Consider the following 19,854-nt stretch of genomic DNA (forward strand, 5'->3'; position numbering starts at 1 on the left):
TTAGAGGTGTCCAGAGCTCTTAAGCACACTCTTTTTGCTTTGGATCACGACTTTAACCATTCAGTCTCAAGCTTTTCACTTGGACCTTCATGACACAAGCACATGGTTAGGGACAGCTTGATTTAGCCGCTTAGACCTGGATTTGATTTCCTTAGGCCCTCCTATCCATTGATGCTCAAAGCCTTGGATCCTTTTTACCCTTGCCTTTTGGTTTTAAGGGCTATTGGCTTTTTCTACTTGCTTTTTCTCTTTCTTTCTATTTTTTTCGCCACTTTTTTTTTCACTGCTTTTTCTTGCTTCAAGAATCAATTTCATGATTTTTTTCAGATTATCAATAACATTTCTCTTTGTTCATCATTCTTTCAAGAGCCAACAATTTTAACACTCATAAACAACAATATCAAAAGACATATGCACTGTTCAAGCATTCATTCAGAAAACAAAAAGTATTGTCACCACATCAATATAATTAAATTAAATTTAATGATAAATTCGAATGTTATGTACTTCTTGTTCTTTTGAATTAAAACATTTTTCATTTAAGAGAGGTGAAGGATTAATGGATTTTATTCATAGCTTTGAAGCATGGTTACATACTAATGATCATGAAGTAAAGACACAAAACATAGATAAACACAACATTAAAAACCGAAAACAGAAAGAAATAAAGAACAAGGAATGAATCCACCTTTAGTGGCGTCTTCTTCTTGAAGGACCAACAATGTTCTTAAGCTCTTCTATGTCCCTTCTTTGCCTTTGTTGCTCCTCCCTCATTGCTCTTTGATCTTCTCTTATTTCTTGGAGAATGATGGAGTGCTCATGATGTTCCACCCTTAATTGTTCCACATTGTGGCTCAAATCTTCTAAGGAGGTGTTGATTTGCTCCCAATAGTTGTTGGGAGGAAAGTGCATCCCTTGAGGCATCTCAGGGATTTCTTGATGATGAGCTTCCTCATGCATCTCTTGAGAACCGTGCATGGTCTCTCTTGCTTGCTCCATCCTCTTCTTGGTGATGGGCTTATCCTTTTCAATGGAGGTGTCTCCTTCTATGATAACTCCAGCTGAGTAGCATAGATGGCAAATAAGATGAGGGAAGGCTAGCCGTGCCATAGGTGAGGGCTTGTCGGCTATTTTGTAGAGTTCATTGGAGATGACCTCATGAACTTCTATTTCCTCTCCAATCATGATGCTGTGAATCATGATGGCCCGATCCACAGTAACTTCAGATCGGTTGCTTGTAGGAATGATGGAGCGTTGAATGAACTCCAACCATCCTCTAGCTACAGGCTTGAGGTCCAGTCTTCTTAGTTGGTGATGAGCGGATAATTTGTACGCTTTTTGGCATTGTTTTTAGTATGTTTTTGGTATGATCTAGTTAGTTTTTAGTATATTTTTATTAGTTTTTAGTTAAAATTCACTTTTCTGGACTTTACTATGAGTTTGTGTGTTTTTCTGTGATTTCAGGTATTTTCTGGCTGAAATTGAGGGACCTGAGCAAAAATCTGATTCAGAGACTGAAAAGGACTGCAGATGCTGTTGGATTCTGACCTCCCGGCACTCGAAGTGGATTTTCTGGAGCTACAGAAGCCCAATTGGCGCGCTCTCAACGGCGTTGGAAAGTAGACATCCTGGGCTTTCCAGCAATATATGATAGTCCATACTTTGCCCAAGATTTGATGGCCCAAACCGGCGTTCAAAGTCACCCTCAGGAATTCCAGCGTTAAACGCCGGAACTGGCACCAAAATGGGAGTTAAACGCCCAAACTGGCACTAAAGCTGGCGTTTAACTCCAAGAGAAGTCTATGCACGAAAAGGCTTCAATGCTCAGCCCAAGCACACATCAAATGGGCCCGGAAGTGGATTTTTATGTCATTTACTCATTTCTGTAAACCTTAGGCTACTAGTTTTCTATAAGTAGGACCTTTTACTATTGTATTTTCATCTTTGGGGATCTGGGGATTTCTTTTGATCCTTGGATCATCTTTGGATCTTTGGATTTCTTTTGATCCTTGGATCATCTTTGGACATCTAGTTCTTAGATCTTTGGGAGGCTGGCCTCACGGCCATGCCTAGACCTTGTTCTTATGTATTTTCAACGGTGGAGTTTCTACACACCATAGATTAAGGTGTGGAGCTCTGCTGTACCTCGAGTATCAATGCAATTACTATTGTTCTTCTATTTAATTCCGCTTGTTCTTGTTCTAAGATATCACTTGTTCTTCAACTTGATGAATGTGATGATCCGTGACACTCATCATCATTCTCACCTATGAACGTGTGACTGACAACCACCTCCGTTCTACCTTCGATTGGGTGAATATCTCTTGGATTCCTGATTGCACGATGCATGGTTGATCGCCTGACAACCGAGTGCTCACCTGACAACCGAGCCAACCATTCCGTGAGATCAGAGTCTTCGTGGTATAGGCTAGAACTGATGGCGGCATTCAAGAGAATCCGGAAGGTCTAACCTTGTCTGTGGTATTCTGAGTAGGATTCAATGATTGAATGACTGTGACGTGCTTCAAACTCCTGAGGGCGGGGCGTTAGTGACAGACGCAAAAGAATCACTGGATTCTATTCCGGCCTGATCAAGAACCGACAGATGATTAGCCATGCTGTGACAGAGCATAGGAACATTTTCACTGAGAGGATGGGAGGTAGCCACTGACAACGGTGAAACCCTTGCATAAGCTTGCCATGGAAAGGAGTAAGAAGGATTGGATGAAGACAGTGGGAAAGCAGAGAGACGGAAGGGAAAGCATCTTCATACGCTTATCTGAAGTTCCTACCAATGAATTACATAAGTATCTCTATCTTTATCTTTATGTTTTTACGCGTTCATCACCATATCCATTTGAGTCTGCCTGACTAAGATTTACAAGATGACCATAGCTTGCTTCATACTAACAATCTCCGTGGGATCGACCCTTACTCACGTAAGGTTTATTACTTGGACGACCCAGTGCACTTGCTGGTTAGTTGTGCGAAGTTGTGTTAATGCCATGGTATTGAGCTACCAAGTTTTTGGGGTTCATGACCGGGGATTATGAGAGTTGTGAAAAGTATTGTTCACAATTTCGCGCACCAAGTTTTTGGCGCCGTTGCCGGGGATTGTTCAAGTTTTGAGCAAGCTTTTGGTCCGGTAACATCAGTGCCAAGATCCGGCAACAACACCAAGTTTTTGGTGCCGTTGCCGGGGATTGTTCAGTTTGGACAACTGACGGTTCATCTTGTTGCTTAGATTAGGTATTTATTTTTTTCGAAATTCTTGAAGATGAATTCTAGAGTTTCATGATGATTTGTTGAAGTCTGGCTGGCTGAGAAGCCATGTCTAATCTCATTGGATCGAGGTTTCAACTTATCATCACAAGAGCTTGTTGATTTTTATCAATCTTGCTTTTGGAGCAGTGATCTGCTAAGGCTTGGCTGGCCATTGGCCATGTCTAGTGTTTTGGACCGAAGCTTTCTTTGAAAGCTTGGCTGGCTGTGAAGCCATGTCTAATTCCTGGACCGGAGTCTTAGACTAGCATTGCACTGATTCCTGGAATTCTCATTAAGAATTTTGATATCTTTTTCCACTTAATTTTCGAAAAACACAAAAAAATCAAAAAAATCATAAAATCCAAAAATTTCTTGTTTGAGTCTAGTGTCTCATCTTAAGTTTGGTGTCAATTGCATGCATTCATTCATGTGTCCTAAAGGATCTTCAAGTAATTCTTGATGATTTTCGTGCTCTGATCTTTGAATTCTATTGACTTGAGTGTTTTGAGTGTCTCATATGCATTCTCATTTTGTTAGTGTCAGCAGTATACAAACTGCTAAGTTTGGTGTCTTGCATGCATTGTTATTTGATTCTTGTTGCATTTTGATTTGTCCTTATTATTAAAAATCCAAAAATATTTCTAATTTGTGTCTTCTCAAGTCAATAATACAGAGAATTGAAGATTCAGAACATTCAGCAGAGGAATTGCACAGAAAAAGCTGGGCGTTCAAAACGCCCAGTGAAGAAGGACAGATTGGCGTTTAAACGCCAGCCAGGGTATCTGGTTGGGCGTTTAACGCCCAAAAGGGTAGCATTTTGGGCGTTAAACGCCAGAATGTGCACCATTCTGGGCGTTTAACGCCAGGATGGCTAAAGGGGGAAGATTTTGTTTTCAAATCAAATTTTTTTTAAGTTTTCAACATCTTTTCAAAATCAAATCTTTTTCAAATCAATTTTTCAATCAAATCTTTTTCAAAATCAATTTCTTTCCATTTTCAAAGATACTTGGTACCAATTAATGATTTGATTCAACATTTCAAGTATGTTGCCTTTTCTGTTGAGAAAGGTTTAATGTTTGAATCATATCTTTTCTTGTTAGTCAAGTTTTTAATTTTCAAATCAAATCTTTTTAAAATGTTTTTCAAATCATATCTTCTCAATCACATCTTTTTAAAACCAATAATATCTTCTTAACCACATCTTTTTCAAAATAGTTTTCAATCAAATCTTTCTGATTTCTAATTTCAAAATCTTTTTCAAAAATCACTTTATCTCTTTCCCACTTTCATTTTCGAAAATTAAGTAATGTTTTTCAAAAATGTTTTCAAAATTTTTTACTTAATTTTCAAAAATCACTTCCCTTCTTCTCACATCCTTCTATTTATGGACTAACACTATCCCTTAATGCAAAATTCGAACTCCATCTTCTTTGATAAGTTCAAATTTTCTACTTCTGTCTTCTACTTTTCTTTTCCTCTGACACCTAAAGGAATCTCTATACTGTGACATAGAGGATTCCACATTTCTTGTTCTCTTCTCTTTCTTATGAGCAGGAGCAAAGACAAAAGCATTCTTGTTGAGGCTGACCCTGAACCTGAAAGGACCTTGAAAAGAAAGCTAAGAGAAGCCAAAGCACAACTTTCTTTAGAGGACCTGACCGAATTCTTCAAAGAAGAAGAACTCATGGCAGCCGAAAACAACAACAATGCCAACAATGCAAGGAAGGTGCTGGGTGACTTTACTGCACCTACTCCCGACTTCTATGGGAGAAGCATCTCTATCCCTGCCGTTGGAGCAAACAACTTTGAGCTTAAGCCTCAATTAGTTTCTCTAATGCAACAGAATTACAAGTTCCATGGACTTCCATTGGAAGATCCTCATCAGTTTTTAGCTGAATTCTTGCAAATTTGTGACACTGTCAAGACTAATGGGGTTGACCCTGAGGTCTACAGACTAATGCTATTTCCTTTTGCTGTAAGAGACAGAGCTAGAACATGGTTGGATTCTCAACCTAAAGAAAGCCTGGACTCTTGGGAAAAGCTAGTCAATGCCTTCTTGGCAAAGTTCTTTCCACCTCAAAAATTGAGTAAGCTTAGAGTGGAAGTCCAAACCTTCAGACAGAAGGAAGGAGAATCCCTCTATGAAGCTTGGGAAAGATACAAACAATTAATCAGAAAGTGTCCCTCTGACATGCTTTCTGAATGGAGCATCATAGGTATTTTCTATGATGGTCTCTCTGAACTATCCAAGATGTCTTTGGATAGCTCTGCTAGAGGATCTCTTCATTTGAAGAAGATGCCTACTGAAGCTCAAGAACTGATTGAAATGGTTGCAAATAACCAATTCATGTACACTTCTGAAAGAAATCCTGTGAACAATGGGACTAGTCAGAAGAAAGGAGTTCTTGAGATTGACACTCTGAATGCCATATTAGCTCAGAACAAAATATTGACTCAACAAGTCAATATGATTTCTCAAAGTCTGTCTGGGATGCAAAATGCACCAAGCAGTACTAAGGAAGCTTCATCTGAGGAAGAAGCTTATGATCCTGAGAACCCTTCAATGGAAGAGGTGAATTACATGGGAGAACCCTATGGAAACACCTATAATCCTTCATGGAGGAATCATCCAAATCTTTCATGGAAGGATCAACAGAGACCTCAACAAGGTTTCAATAACAATAATGGTGGAAGAAACAGGTTTAGCAATAGCAAGCCTTTTCCATCATCTTCTCAGCAACAGACAGAGAGCTCTAAGCAGAATACCTCTGACTTAGCAACCATGGTCTCTGATCTAATCAAAACCACTCAAAGTTTTATGACTGAAACAAGGTCCTCCATCAGAAACTTGGAAGGACAAGTGGGTCAGCTGAGCAAGAAAATTACTGAACTCCCTCCTAGTACTTTTCCAAGAAATACAGAAGAAAATCCAAAAGGAGAGTGCAAGGCCATCAACATGGCCGAATTTTGGGAGGAAGAAGAGGCAGTGAACGCCACTGAGGAAGACCTCACTGGACATCCACTGCCCTCCAATGAGTTCTCCAATGAGGAACCATGGGAATCTGAGGCTCAAAATGAGACCATAGAGATTCCATTGGACTTACTTCTGCCATTCATGAGCTCTGATGAGTATTCTTCCTCTGAAGAGGAGGAGTATGTCACTGAAGAGCAAGTTGCTAAATACCTTAGAGCAATCATGAAGCTAAATGACAAGTTATTTGGAAATGAGACTTGGGAGGATGAACCCCCTTTGCTCACCAAAGAACTGGATGACTTGTTTAGGCAGAAATTACCTCAAAAGAGACAAGATCCTGGGAAGTTTTCAATACCTTGTACCATAGGCACCATGACCTTCAAGAAGGCCTTGTGTGACCTAGGGTCAAGTGTAAACCTCATGCCTCTCTCTGTAATGGAGAAGCTAGGGATCTTTGAGGTGCAAGCTGCAAAAATCTCACTAGAGATGGCAGACAATTCAAGAAAACAAGCCTATGGACTTGTAGAGGATGTTCTGGTTAAAGTTGAAGACCACTACATCCCTACTGATTTCATAGTCCTAGAGACTGGGAAGTGCATGGATGAATCCATCATCCTTGGCAGACCCTTCCTAGCCACAGCAAAGGCTGTGATTGATGTTGATAGAGGAGAGTTGATCATTCAAGTGAATGAAGAATCCTTGGTGTTTAAGGCCCAAGGATATCCCTCTGTCACCATGGAGAGGAAGCATGAAGAGCTTCTCTCAAAGCAGAGCCAAACAGAGCCCCCACAGTCAAACTCTAAGTTTGGTGTTGGGAGGCCACAACCAAACTCTAAGTTTGGTGTTGAACCCCCACATTCAAACTCTAAGTTTGGCGTTGGGAGGTTCCAACATGGCTCTGAGTATCTGTGAGGCTCCATGAGAGTCCTCTGTCAAGCTACTGACATTAAAGAAGCGCTTGTTGGGAGGCAACCCAATGTTATATTTTATCTATTTTCTTTTGTTATTTTATCTTTTTTGTAGGTTGATGATCATGAAAAGTCACAAAATCAATGAAAAAAGCAAAAACAGAATGAAAAACAGGAAGAAAAATAGCACACCCTGGAGGACGCACCTACTGGCGTTTAAACGCCAGTGAGACTAGCTGTTGGGCGTTTAACGCCCAGTCTGGCACCATTCTGGGCGTTTAACACCAGAAAGGGGCACCAGACTGGCGTTAAACGCCAGAGAAGGGTAAGAACCTGGCGTTAAACGCCAGAAATGGGCACCAGCCCGGCGTTTAACGCCAGAAATGGCTAAAAACGCAATTTTGCTTGCCATTTGGTGCAGGGATGACTTTTCCTTGACACCTTAGTATCTGTGGACCCCACAGGATCCCCACCTACCCCACCACTCTCTCTCTCTTCTTCACCCATTCACCAATCACCTCACTACCTCTTCCCCAAAAACCCCTCACCTATCAAATCCCTTCTTTCTCTTCACCACTCACATCCATCCTTTATAAAACCCCACCTACCTCACCATTCAAATTCAAACCACTTTCCCACCCAAATCCACCCTCAAATGACCGAACCCTACCCTTCCCCTCTCCTATATAAACCCTCCTTCACTCCTTTATTTTCACACAACCTAAACACCATTTCTCTCCCCCTTTTGGCCGAACACAAAGCCATTCCCTTCTTCCTCATTTCTACTTCTTCTACTCTCTTCTTTCTTCTTTTGCTCGAGGACGAGCAAACATTTTAAGTTTGGTGTGGTAAAAGCATTGCTTTTTGTTTTTCCATAACCATTTATGGCATCCAAGGCCGGAGAAACCTCTAGAAAAAGGAAAGGGAAAGCGAAAGCTTCCACCTCCGAGTCATGGGAGATGGAGAGATTCATCTCAAGGTTGCATCAAGACCACTTCTATGAAGTTGTGGCCTTGAAGAAGGTGATCCCCGAGGTCCCTTTTTCACTCAAAAAGGGTGAATATCCGGAGATCCGACATGAGATCCGAAGAAGAGGTTGGGAAGTTCTTACCAACCCCATTCAACAAGTCAGAATCTTGATGGTTCAAGAGTTCTATGCCAATGCATGGATCACCAAGAACCATGATCAAAGTGTGAACCCGAATCCAAAGAATTATCTTACTATGGTTCGGGGGAAATACTTGGATTTTAGTCCGGAAAGTGTAAGGTTGGCATTCAACTTGCCTATGATGCAAGGAGATGAACATCCTTACACTAGAAGGGTCAACTTTGATCAAAGGTTGGACCAAGTCCTCACAGTCATATGTGAAGAGGGCGCCCAATGGAAGAGAGATTCAAGAGGGAAGCCGGTTCAATTGAGAAGGCATGACCTCAAACCCGTGGCTAGGGGATGGTTGGAGTTTATCCAACGCTTAATCATTCCCACTAGCAACCGGTCCGAAGTTACTATAGACCGGGCTATCATGATCCATAGCATCATGATTGGAGAGGAAATAGAAGTTCATGAGGTTATATCCCAAGAACTTTATAAGGTGGCGGACAAGTCCTCTACCTTGGCAAGGTTAGCCTTTCCTCATCTCATTTGTCACCTCTGTTATTCAGTTGGAGTTGACATAGAGGGAGACATCCCCATTGATGAGGACAAGCCCATCACTAAGAAGAGGATGGAGCACACAAGAGACCCCACTCATCATGAGATCCCTGAGATTCCTCAAGGGATGCACTTTCCTCCACAAAACTATTGGGAGCAACTAAACACCTCCCTAGGAGAATTGAGTTCCAACATGGGACAACTAAGGATGGAGCATCAAGAACACTCCATCATCCTCCATGAAATTAGAGAAGATCAAAGAATCATGAGGGAGGAGCAACAAAGACAAGGAAGAGACATTGAGGAGCTCAAGCACTCCATAGGATCTTCAAGAGGAAGAAAAAGCCGCCATCACTAAGGTGGACCCATTCTTTGATTTCCTTGTTCTTTATTTCTCTGTTTTTCGAATTTTAGTGCTTATGTTTATCCATGTTTGTGTCTTGTGATCATTAGTGTCTTAGTGTCTATGCCTTAAAGTTATGAATGTCCTATGAATCCATCACCTTTCTTGAATAAAAATGTGCTTAATTGAAAAAGGAAGAATTGCATGAATTTTGATTTTTATAACAGTTTAATTATTTTGATGTGGTGGCAATATTTTTGTTTTCTGAATGTATGTTTAAACAGTGCATATGTATCTTGAATTTGTGGTTCATGAATGTTGGCTCTTGAAAGAATGATGAAAAAGGAGACATGTTACTGAGGATCTGAAAAATCATTAAAATGATTCTTGAAGCAAGAAAAAGCATTTCTATTCAAAAAAAAATCGAAAAAAAAAGAGAGAAAAAGAAAAAAACGAAAAAAAATAATAAAGTTGTGATCCAAGGCAAAAAGAGTGTGCTTAAGAACCCTGGACACCTCTAATTGGGGACTTTAGCAAAGCTGAGTCACAATCTGAAAAGGTTCACCCAATTATGTGTCTGTGGCATGTATGTATCCGGTGGTAATACTGGAAGACAGAATGCTTTGGGCCACGGCCAAGACTCAATAAGTAGCTATGTTCAAGAATCATCATACTCTACTAGGAGAATCAATAACACTATCTGGATTCTAAGTTCCTAAAGAAGCCAATCATTCTGAATTTCAAAGGATAGAGTGAGATGCCAAAACTATTCAGAGGCAAAAAGCTAAAAGCCCCGCTCATCTAATTAATACTGATCTTCATAGATGTTTTTGGAATTCATTGCATATTCTCTTCTTTTTATCTTATTTGATTTTCAGTTGCTTGAGGACAAGCAACAATTTAAGTTTGGTGTTGTGATGAGCGGATAATTTGTACGCTTTTTGGCATTGTTTTTAGTATGTTTTTGGTATGATCTAGTTAGTTTTTAGTATATTTTTATTAGTTTTTAGTTAAAATTCACTTTTCTGGACTTTACTATGAGTTTGTGTGTTTTTCTGTGATTTCAGGTATTTTCTGGCTGAAATTGAGGGACCTGAGCAAAAATCTGATTCAGAGACTGAAAAGGACTGCATATGCTGTTGGATTCTGACCTCCCTGCACTCAAAGTGGATTTTCTGGAGCTACAGAAGCCCAATTGGCGCGCTCTCAACGGCGTTGGAAAGTATACATCCTGGGCTTTCCAGCAATATATGATAGTCCATACTTTGCCCAAGATTTGATGGCCCAAACTGGCGTTCAAAGTCACCCTCAGGAATTCCAGCGTTAAACGCCGGAACTGGCACCAAAATGGGAGTTAAACGCCCAAACTGGCACTAAAGCTGGCGTTTAACTCCAAGAGAAGTCTCTGCACGAAAATGCTTCAATGCTCAGCCCAAGCACATACCAAGTGGGCCCGGAAGTGGATTTTTATGTCATTTACTCATTTCTGTAAACCTTAGGCTACTAGTTTTCTATAAGTAGGACCTTTTACTATTGTATTTTCATCTTTGGGGATCTGGGGATTTCTTTTGATCCTTGGATCATATTTGGATCTTTGGATTTCTTTTGATCCTTGGATCATCTTTGGACATCTAGTTCTTAGATCTTTGGGAGGCTGGCCTCACGGCCATGCCTAGACCTTGTTCTTATGTATTTTCAACGGTGGAGTTTCTACACACCATAGATTAAGGTGTGGAGCTCTGCTGTACCTCGAGTATCAATGCAATTACTATTGTTTTTCTATTCAATTCCGCTTGTTCTTGTTCTAAGATATCACTTGTTCTTCAACTTGATGAATGTGATGATCCGTGACACTCATCATCATTCTCACCTATGAACGTGTGACTGACAACCACCTCCGTTCTACCTTCGATTGGGTGAATATCTCTTGGATTCCTGATTGCACGATGCATGGTTGATCGCCTGACAACCGAGTGCTCGCCTGACAACCGAGCCAACCATTCCGTGAGATCAGAGTCTTCGTGGTATAGGCTAGAACTGATGGCGGCATTCAAGAGAATCCGGAAGGTCTAACCTTGTCTGTGGTATTCTGAGTAGGATTCAATGATTGAATGACTGTGACGTGCTTCAAACTCCTGAGGGCGGGGCGTTAGTGACAGACGCAAAAGAATCACTGGATTCTATTCCGGCCTGATCGAGAACCGACAGATGATTAGCCATGCTGTGACAGAGCATAGGAACATTTTCACTGAGAGGATGGGAGGTAGCCACTGACAACGGTGAAACCCTTGCATAAGCTTGCCATGGAAAGGAGTAAGAAGGATTGGATGAAGACAGTGGGAAAGCAGAGAGACGGAAGGGAAAGCATCTTCATACGCTTATCTGAAGTTCCTACCAATGAATTACATAAGTATCTCTATCTTTATCTTTATGTTTTTATGCGTTCATCACCATATCCATTTGAGTCTGCCTGACTAAGATTTACAAGATGACCATAGCTTGCTTCATACTAACAATCTCCGTGGGATCGACCCTTACTCGCGTAAGGTTTATTACTTGGACGACCCAGTGCACTTGCTGGTTAGTTGTGCGAAGTTGTGTTAATGCCATGGTATTGAGCTACCAAGTTTTTGGGGTTCATGACCGGGGATTATGAGAGTTGTGAAAAGTATTGTTCACAATTTTGCGCACCAGTTGGACTGGCTTGCCTTTGGAGTCTATTCTCCATTGGGCTCCTTCCACACATATGTCCATTAGGACTTGGTCCAACCTTTGATTAAAGTTGACCCTTCTAGTGTAGGGGCGTTCATCTCCTTGCATCATGGGCAAGTGAGACGCCAACCTCACATTTTTTGGACTAAAATCTAAGTATTTCCCCCGAACCATTGTGAGATAATTCTTTGGACTCGGGTTCATACTTTGATCATGGTTCCTAGTGATCCATGCATTGGCATAGAACTCTTGGACCATTAGGATTCCGACTTGTTGCATGGGGTTGGTTATGACTTCCCACCCTCTTCTTTGGATCTCATGTCGGATCTCCGGATACTCATTCTTCTTGAGCTTGAAAGGGACCTCAGGGATCACCTTCTTCTTTGCCACAACATCATAGAAGTGGTCTTGATGGCTCTTGGAGATGAATCTTTCTATCTCCCATGACTCGGAGGTGGAAGCTTTTGTCTTCCCTTTTCCTTTTCTAGAGGATACTCCGGCCTTTGGTGCCATTGATGGTAATGGAAAAAAAAAAGCTTATGCTTTTACCACACCAAACTTAAAATATTGCTCGCCCTCGAGCAAGAAAGAAAGAAGAGAAGAAGAAGAAGAAGAAGAAGTATGGTAGAGAGGGAGAGAGGTAGGTTCGGCTAAGAGGGAGAAGATGGGTTTGTGTTGTGTGAAAATGAAGTAGAATGGAAGGGTATTTATAGGGAGGGGGTAGTGTTTATTCGGCCATTTTGGGTGGGAATGGGAGGGAAATTGAATTTGAATTTGATGAAGGTAGGTGGGGTTTATGGGGAAGAGTGGGTTGATGTGAATGGTGAATGGGGTAATTGGGAAGAGGAATTGAGGTGATTGGTGAGGAGTGTTGGGATTTGTGACATGGGAGATACAAATCACAAAAATAGGATTAAGAGGTAAGGTGGGAATATAGTAGGTGGGGATCCTGTGGGGTCCACAGATCCTGAGGTGATCCTGTGGGGTCCACAGATCCTGAGGTGTCAAGAAATACCATTCCTGCACCCAATAGGCATGTAAAATGCCTTTGTACACCATTCTGGCGTTTAAACGCCCATTGGTGCACCTTCTGGGCGTTCAACGCCCATGTAAAGCATGTTTCTGGTGTTGAACGCCAGTTTCATGCTTGTTACTGGCGTTCAGCGCCAGTTTTTCCTTTCTGGGCACATTCCTGGCGTTCAGCGCCAGAATGTTGCTTGTTTCTGGCGTTCAGCGCCAGAATGGTGCTCTGTTCTGGCGTTGAACGCCAGCCAGATGCATCTTACTGGCGTTGAACGCCAGCCCGTGCGTCCTCCAGGGTGAAAATTTTTTTTCTTCTGTTTTTGACTCTGTTTTTAATTTTTTTGATTTTTTCGTGACTCCTCATGATCATGTACCTAATTAAACACAAAAATAACAATAAAACAAAATAAAATAAAAATTAGATAAATAAAATTGGGTTGCCTCCCAACAAGCGCTTCTTTAATGTCAATAACTTGACAGTGGCTCTCATGGAGCCACAAGGTGATCAGGTCAATGTTGTATAGTTGCCAACACCAAACTTAGAGTTTGGATATGGGGTCTTAACACCAAACTTAGAGTTTGGTTGTGGCCTCACAACACCAAACTTAGAGTTTGACTGTGTGGGCTCTTCTTGACTCTGAATTGAGAGAAGCTCTTCATGCTTACTCTCCTTTGTCATAGAGGGATGGCCATGTGCCTTAAACACAAGGTAGTCCCCATTCAATTGAAGGACTAACTCACCTCTGTTGACATCTATCACAGCTTCTGCTGTGGCTAGGAAAGGTCTTCCAAGGATGATGCAATCATCCTCTTCCTTCCTAGTGTCTAAGATTATGAAATCAGCAGGGATGTAAAGGCCTTCAACCTTTACTAGCACATCCTCTACTATTCCATAGGCTTGTCTCAATGACTTATCTGCCAATTGTAATGAGAACAAGGCAGGTTGTACCTCAATGATCCCCAGCTTCTCCATTACAGAGAGTGGCATAAGATTTATCCCTGACCCCAGATCACATAGAGCTTTTTCAAAGCTCATGGTGCCTATGGTACAAGGTATTAAGAACTTGCCAGGATCTTGTTTCTTTTGAGGTAGAGTTTTCTGAATCCAATTATCTAGTTCACTAATGAGCAAGGGAGGTTCACTTTCCCAAGTCTCATTACCAAACAACTTGGCATTCAGCTTCATGATAGCTCCTAAGTATTGAGCAATTTGCTCTCCAGTCACATCTTCATCCTCTTCAGAGGATGAATAATCTTCAGAGCTCATGAATGGTAGAAGGAGATTTAATGGAATCTCTATGGTCTCTATATGAGCCTCAGATTCCTTTGGATCCTTAATAGGAAACTCCTTCTTGCTTGAGGGACGTCCCAGGAGGTCTTTCTCACTAGAATTTTCGTCCTCCTCCTCCCTTGTGCATTCGGCCACATTGATCACATCAATGGCCTTGCACTCTCCTTTTGGATTCTCTTCTATATTGCTTGGGAGAATACTGGGAGGAGTTTCAATAACTTTCTTACTCAGCTGGCCCACTTGTGCCTCCAGATTTCTAATGGATGATCTTGTTTCATTCATGAAACTGAAAGTGGCTTTTGACAGATCAGAGACTATATTGGCTAAATTAGAAGTGTTTTGTTCAGAATTCTCTGTCTGTTGCTGAGAAGATGATGGATATGGCTTGCTATTACTCAGCCTATTACGTCCACCATTGTTAAAGCCTTGTTGAGGCTTTTGTTGATCCTTCCAGGAGAAATTTGGGTGATTTCTCCATGAGGGGTTATCGGTTTTTCCATATGGTTCACCCATGTAATTAACCTCTGCCATGGCAGGGTTCTCAGGATCATAAGCTTCTTCAAAAGCTGCCTCTCTAGTACTGTTGGATGCCTGTTGCAATCCATTCAGATTTTGAGAGATCATGTTGACCTGTTGAGTCAACACTTTGTTCTGAGCTAATATGTCATTCAGAGCATCAATTTCAAGAACTCCTTTCTTCTGAGGTACCCCATTATTCACGGAATTCCTCTCAGAGGTATACATGAATTGGTTGTTTGCAACCATGTCAATGAGTTCTTGAGCCTCTTCAGGCGTTTTCTTCAGGTGAATAGATCCACCTGCAGAATGGTCCAATGACATTTTCGAAAATTCAGAGAGACCATAATAGAATATATCTAATAGGGTCCATTCTGAAAACATGTCAGATGGACATCTTTTGGTCAATTTCTTGTATCTTTCCCAAGCTTCATAGAGGGATTCACCATCTTTTTGTTTGAAGGTTTGAACATCCACTTTCAGCTTGCTCAGCTTTTGAGGAGGAAAGAATTTATCTAAGAAGGCAGTGACCAGCTTATCCCAGGAGTCCAGGCTATCCTTAGGTTGTGAGTCCAACCAAATTCTAGCTCTGTCTCTTACAGCAAAAGGGAAAAGCATGAGTCTGTAGACTTCAGGATCAACTCCATTTGTCTTTACAGTCTCACAGATCTGCAAGAATTCAGTTAAAAACTGATAAGGATCTTCAGATGGAAGTCCATAAAACTTGCAGTTTTGTTGCATTAAAGCAACTAGTTGAGGCTTAAGCTCAAAGTTATTGGCTCCAATGGCAGGAATGGAGATGCTTCTTCCATCAAACTTGGACGTTGGCTTTGTGAAGTCACCAAGCATTCTCCTTGCATTATTATTATTATTTTCGGCTCCCATCTCCTTCTCCTGTTCGAAAATTTCTGAAAGGTTATTTCTGGATTGTTGTAATTTAGCTTCTTTTAATTTTCTCTTCAGAGTCCTTTCAGGTTCTGGATCTATTTCAACAAGAGTGCCTTTTTCCCTGTTCCTGCTCATATGAAAGAGAAGAAACAAGAAAAGAAAGAGGAATCCTCTATGTCACAGTATAGAGATTCCTTTATGTTAGTAGAAAAAGAAAGTGGTGGAAGAATCCAAACACAAGAGATATAAGAAGTTCGGAGTCGTAGATGAAGAGAGGTGAAGAGAAGTGTTAGCAATTAGTTAATTAAATAGAAGAAGAGAAGAGAGGGAGAGAATTTCGAAAATAATTTTTTAAAAAGGGGTTAGTATTTTCGAAAATTAAAGATGAATTAAAATTGAAATTAAAACTTGAAACAATTAGTTAATTAAAAAGAATTTTTGAAAAAGAGAGAGGTATTTTCGAAAATTAGAGAGGGAAAAGTAGTTAGGTAGTTTTGGAAAAGATAAGAGACAAACAAAAAGTTAGTTGGTTGATTGAAAAAGATTTGAAATCAAATTTTAAAAAGATAAGAAGATAAGAAGTTAGATAAGATATTTTGAAATCAAATTTTGAAAAAAATAAAATTTTTGAAAAAGATAAGATAAAAGATAAAAAGATTTAATTTTAAAAATTTGAAATTATTTACTTCACTAACAAGAAACTACAAGATAAGATTCTAGAATTTAAAGATTGAACCTTTCTTAACAAGAAAGTAACAAACTTCAAATTTTTGAACCAATCACATTAATTGTTAGCTAATTTTCGAAAATTAGATATAAAAGATAAGAAAAAGATTTTGAAAATATTTTGAAAAAAATAATTTTGAGATTTTTGAAAAATAAGAAAAAATGAAAAAGATATGATTTTTTGAAAAAGTTTTTGAAAAGATAAGATTTTTAAAATTGAAATTTTGACTTGACTTGTAAGAAACAACTAATTTTGAAAATTTTTGACCAAGTCAACCCAAAATTTCGAAAGTTTGGAGGGAAATAAGGAAAAGATATTTTTTTTAATTTTTGAAATTTTTTATTATGAGAGAGAAAAACAACAAAAATATTCAATGCATGAAATTTTTAGATCAAAACAATGAATGCGTGCAAGAATGCTATGAATGTCAAGGTGAACACCAAGAACACTTTGAAGATCATGATGAACATCAAGAACATAATTTTGAAAAATTTTTGATGCAAAGAAAACATGCAAGACACCAAACTTAGAAATCTTTAATGCATGGACTCTAACAAACAAAAAATGCATATGAAAAACAACAAACAACACAAAACAAGAAATCATCAAGATCAAACAAGAAGACTTGTCAAGAACAACTTGAAGATCATGAAGAACACTATGAATGCATGAAGTTTTCGAAAAAAATAATGCATAAATTTTAAAAACATGCAATTGACACCAAACTTAAAAATTAACACAAGACTCAAACAAGAAACACAAAATATTTTTGATTTTTATGATTTTCTAATTTTTTTGTATTTTTTTTAATTTTTTCGAAAAACATAATTAGAAAAATGAAAAAGAAAAGAAAAATTTTGAAAAAGATTTTTGAAAAGAAAATTACCTAATCTGAGCAACAAGATGAACCGTCAGTTGTCCATACTCGAACAATCCCCGGCAACGGCGCCAAAAACTTGACGGACAAAATTGTGATCACTATTCTTTAAGTTGCACTCATTGTAAAATTATGGAATTTGAAATTGGCACGAGTGGACACAACTTCGTTCAACTAACCAGCAAGTGTACTGGGTCGTCCAAGTAATAAACCTTACGCGAGTAAGGGTCGAATCCACAGAGATTGTTGGTATGAAGCAAGCTATGGTCACCTTGTAAATCTCAGTTAGGAAGATTAAATGGTTATGGGTTTTCGAAAATTAATAATTAAAAGAAAATAAAAGGGATAGAAATACTTATGTAAATCAATAGTGGGAATTTCAGATAAGTGTATGGAGATGCTGTGCTCCTCTAGAATCTCTACTTTCCTATTCGCTCTTCCTTCAATCCTTCTTATTCCTTTCCATGGCAAGCTGTATGTAGGGCTTCACCATCAATGGTGGCTACTTTCAATCCTCTCGGGAAAATGATCCTATGCGCTGTCACTGCACGGCTAATCGTCTGGAGGCATCACCCGTGGTTGATGGCAACATCCCGTCCTCTCAGTGAAAACGTTCCTATGCTCTGTCACAGCACGGCTAATCATCTGTCGGTTCTCAATTAGGTCGGAATAGAATCCATTGATTCTTTTGCGTTTGTCACTAACGCCCAGCCTTCAGGAGTTTGAAGCACGTCACAGTCATTCATTACCGGAATCCTACTCGGAATACCACAGACAAGGTTAGACTTTCCAGATTCCCAGGATCCTACTCGGAATACCACAGACAAGGTTAGACTTTCCGGATCCTCATGAACGCCGCCATCTATATAGCTTATACCACGAAGATTCTGTTGGGGAATCTAAGAGATATGCGCCCGGCCTAAGGTAGAACGGAAGTGGTTGTCAGTCACGCGCGTTCATAGGTGAGAATGATGATGAGTGTCACGGATCATCACATTCATCAAAGTTAAGTATAACGTATATCTTGGAATAAGAATAAAAGAGAATTGAATGAAAAGTAATAGTAATTGTATTGAAACTTGAGGTACAGCAGAGCTCCACACCCTTAATCTATGGTGTGCAGAAACTCCACTGTTGAAAATACATAAGTAAAAGGTTCAGGCATGACCGAATGGCCAGCCCTCTCCATGATCAAGTGACCGAATAGTCCAAAGACCTAAAGTGATCAAAAGATTCAAAATACAATCCAGGATGATAATATGATAGTAAAAAGTTCTATTTATAATAAACTAGCTCCTAGGGTTTACATGAGTAAGTAATTGATGCATAAATCCACTTCCGGAGCCCACTTGGTGTATGTTTGGGCTGAGCTTGATCTATCCACGAGTTGAGGCTTCTCTTGGAGTTGAACTCCAAGTTATAACGTGTTTTGGGCGTTCAACTCCGGATCATGACGTTTTTCTGGCGTTTAACTCCAGACAGCAGCATGTACTTGGCGTTCAACGCCAAGTTACGTCGTCAATTTCCGAATAAAGTATGAACTATTATATATTGCTGGAAAGCTCTGGATGTCTATTTTCCAACGTCGTTAAGAGCGCGCCAATTGGAGTTCTGTAGCTCCAGAAAATCCATTTCGAGTGCAGGGAGGTCAGATTCCAACAGCATCAGCAGTCCTTTTGTCAGCCTTTTTCAGAGTTTTGCTCAAGTCCCTCAATTTCAGCCAGAAATTACCTGAAATCATAGAAAAACACACAAACTCATAGTAAAGTCCAGAAATGTGAATTTAACATAAAAACTAATGAAAACATCCCTAAAAGTAGCTTGAACTTACTAAAAACTACCTAAAAACAATGCCAAAAAACATATAAATTATCCGCTCATCACTCTCTCGAGAATCACAAGAGCTCATGTAGAATAAGGGTCATACTCTCATTCCATCCAGATTCATAAGATTAAGAATGAAAATAACACCTTATAATTGAATCAAACATTAATTAAAATAGAAGAACAATAAGCTTAATCCATAGAAATAAACAGAGCTCCTAATAGGGACGGATGTATGTATATGAGTGTGGGGGCAATCGCCCCCACTACGATTTGAAATTTTTTTTAGTAGTATATGTAATAATATTTATTTGCCCCCACTAAATTATTAAATTTGACCCCACAATACTTTTTTACTCAATTTTTGGTACTTCATAGTCAATTTAAAGATTTCATTTTAAATGTCATTAGAATGATCAATTCTCAATTTAAATGAAATTTGTGTTTTTTATTAAAAATCAACTCGAAAGAGCGTTATTTATCTTTTTTTATATTAGTTTTAATATTTTTTCTGTAATAACTACATTAATTGAAAGAACTTTTTCAATGATAAATCCCAATAAGAATTGACTTCTAATTGTATAAGAAATAAATTTCTAAACAAGTATTTACTTATATATATGTAAAAGAAATACTACACATCCAAGTCTTTTTATGAACTAAGTCTAACCAAGTTAAACAATAAAACTTAAAATAATATTAGCCATAATTAATTTTTGTTGTTTTAGACAAATTTAATTGGACTTGGTTAACAAAAAAAATATGAATATGTAGCATTATCCTATATAAAAAGACAGATATTTATAAGGGTAAAGTATATTTTGTCTCCGAAATTTGGCAAAAGTTTTAAAAATAC

The 19,854-nt window shown here is 39.3% G+C and overlaps 1 non-coding gene across 1 annotated transcript; it reads left to right on the plus strand.

Annotated features, from left to right (window-relative positions):
• Positions 1-15,064: 15,064 nt before the first annotated feature.
• Positions 15,065-15,168, plus strand: LOC112799445 (small nucleolar RNA R71). Its single transcript, XR_003201026.1, has one exon. It is a non-coding gene; the product is annotated as a small nucleolar RNA R71 (small nucleolar RNA).
• The last annotated feature ends 4,686 nt before the right edge of the window (positions 15,169-19,854 follow it).

This window comes from Arachis hypogaea, chromosome 4, assembly GCF_003086295.3.
Source record: "Arachis hypogaea cultivar Tifrunner chromosome 4, arahy.Tifrunner.gnm2.J5K5, whole genome shotgun sequence".
In the NCBI taxonomy this organism is placed as follows: Eukaryota; Viridiplantae; Streptophyta; class Magnoliopsida; order Fabales; family Fabaceae; genus Arachis; species Arachis hypogaea.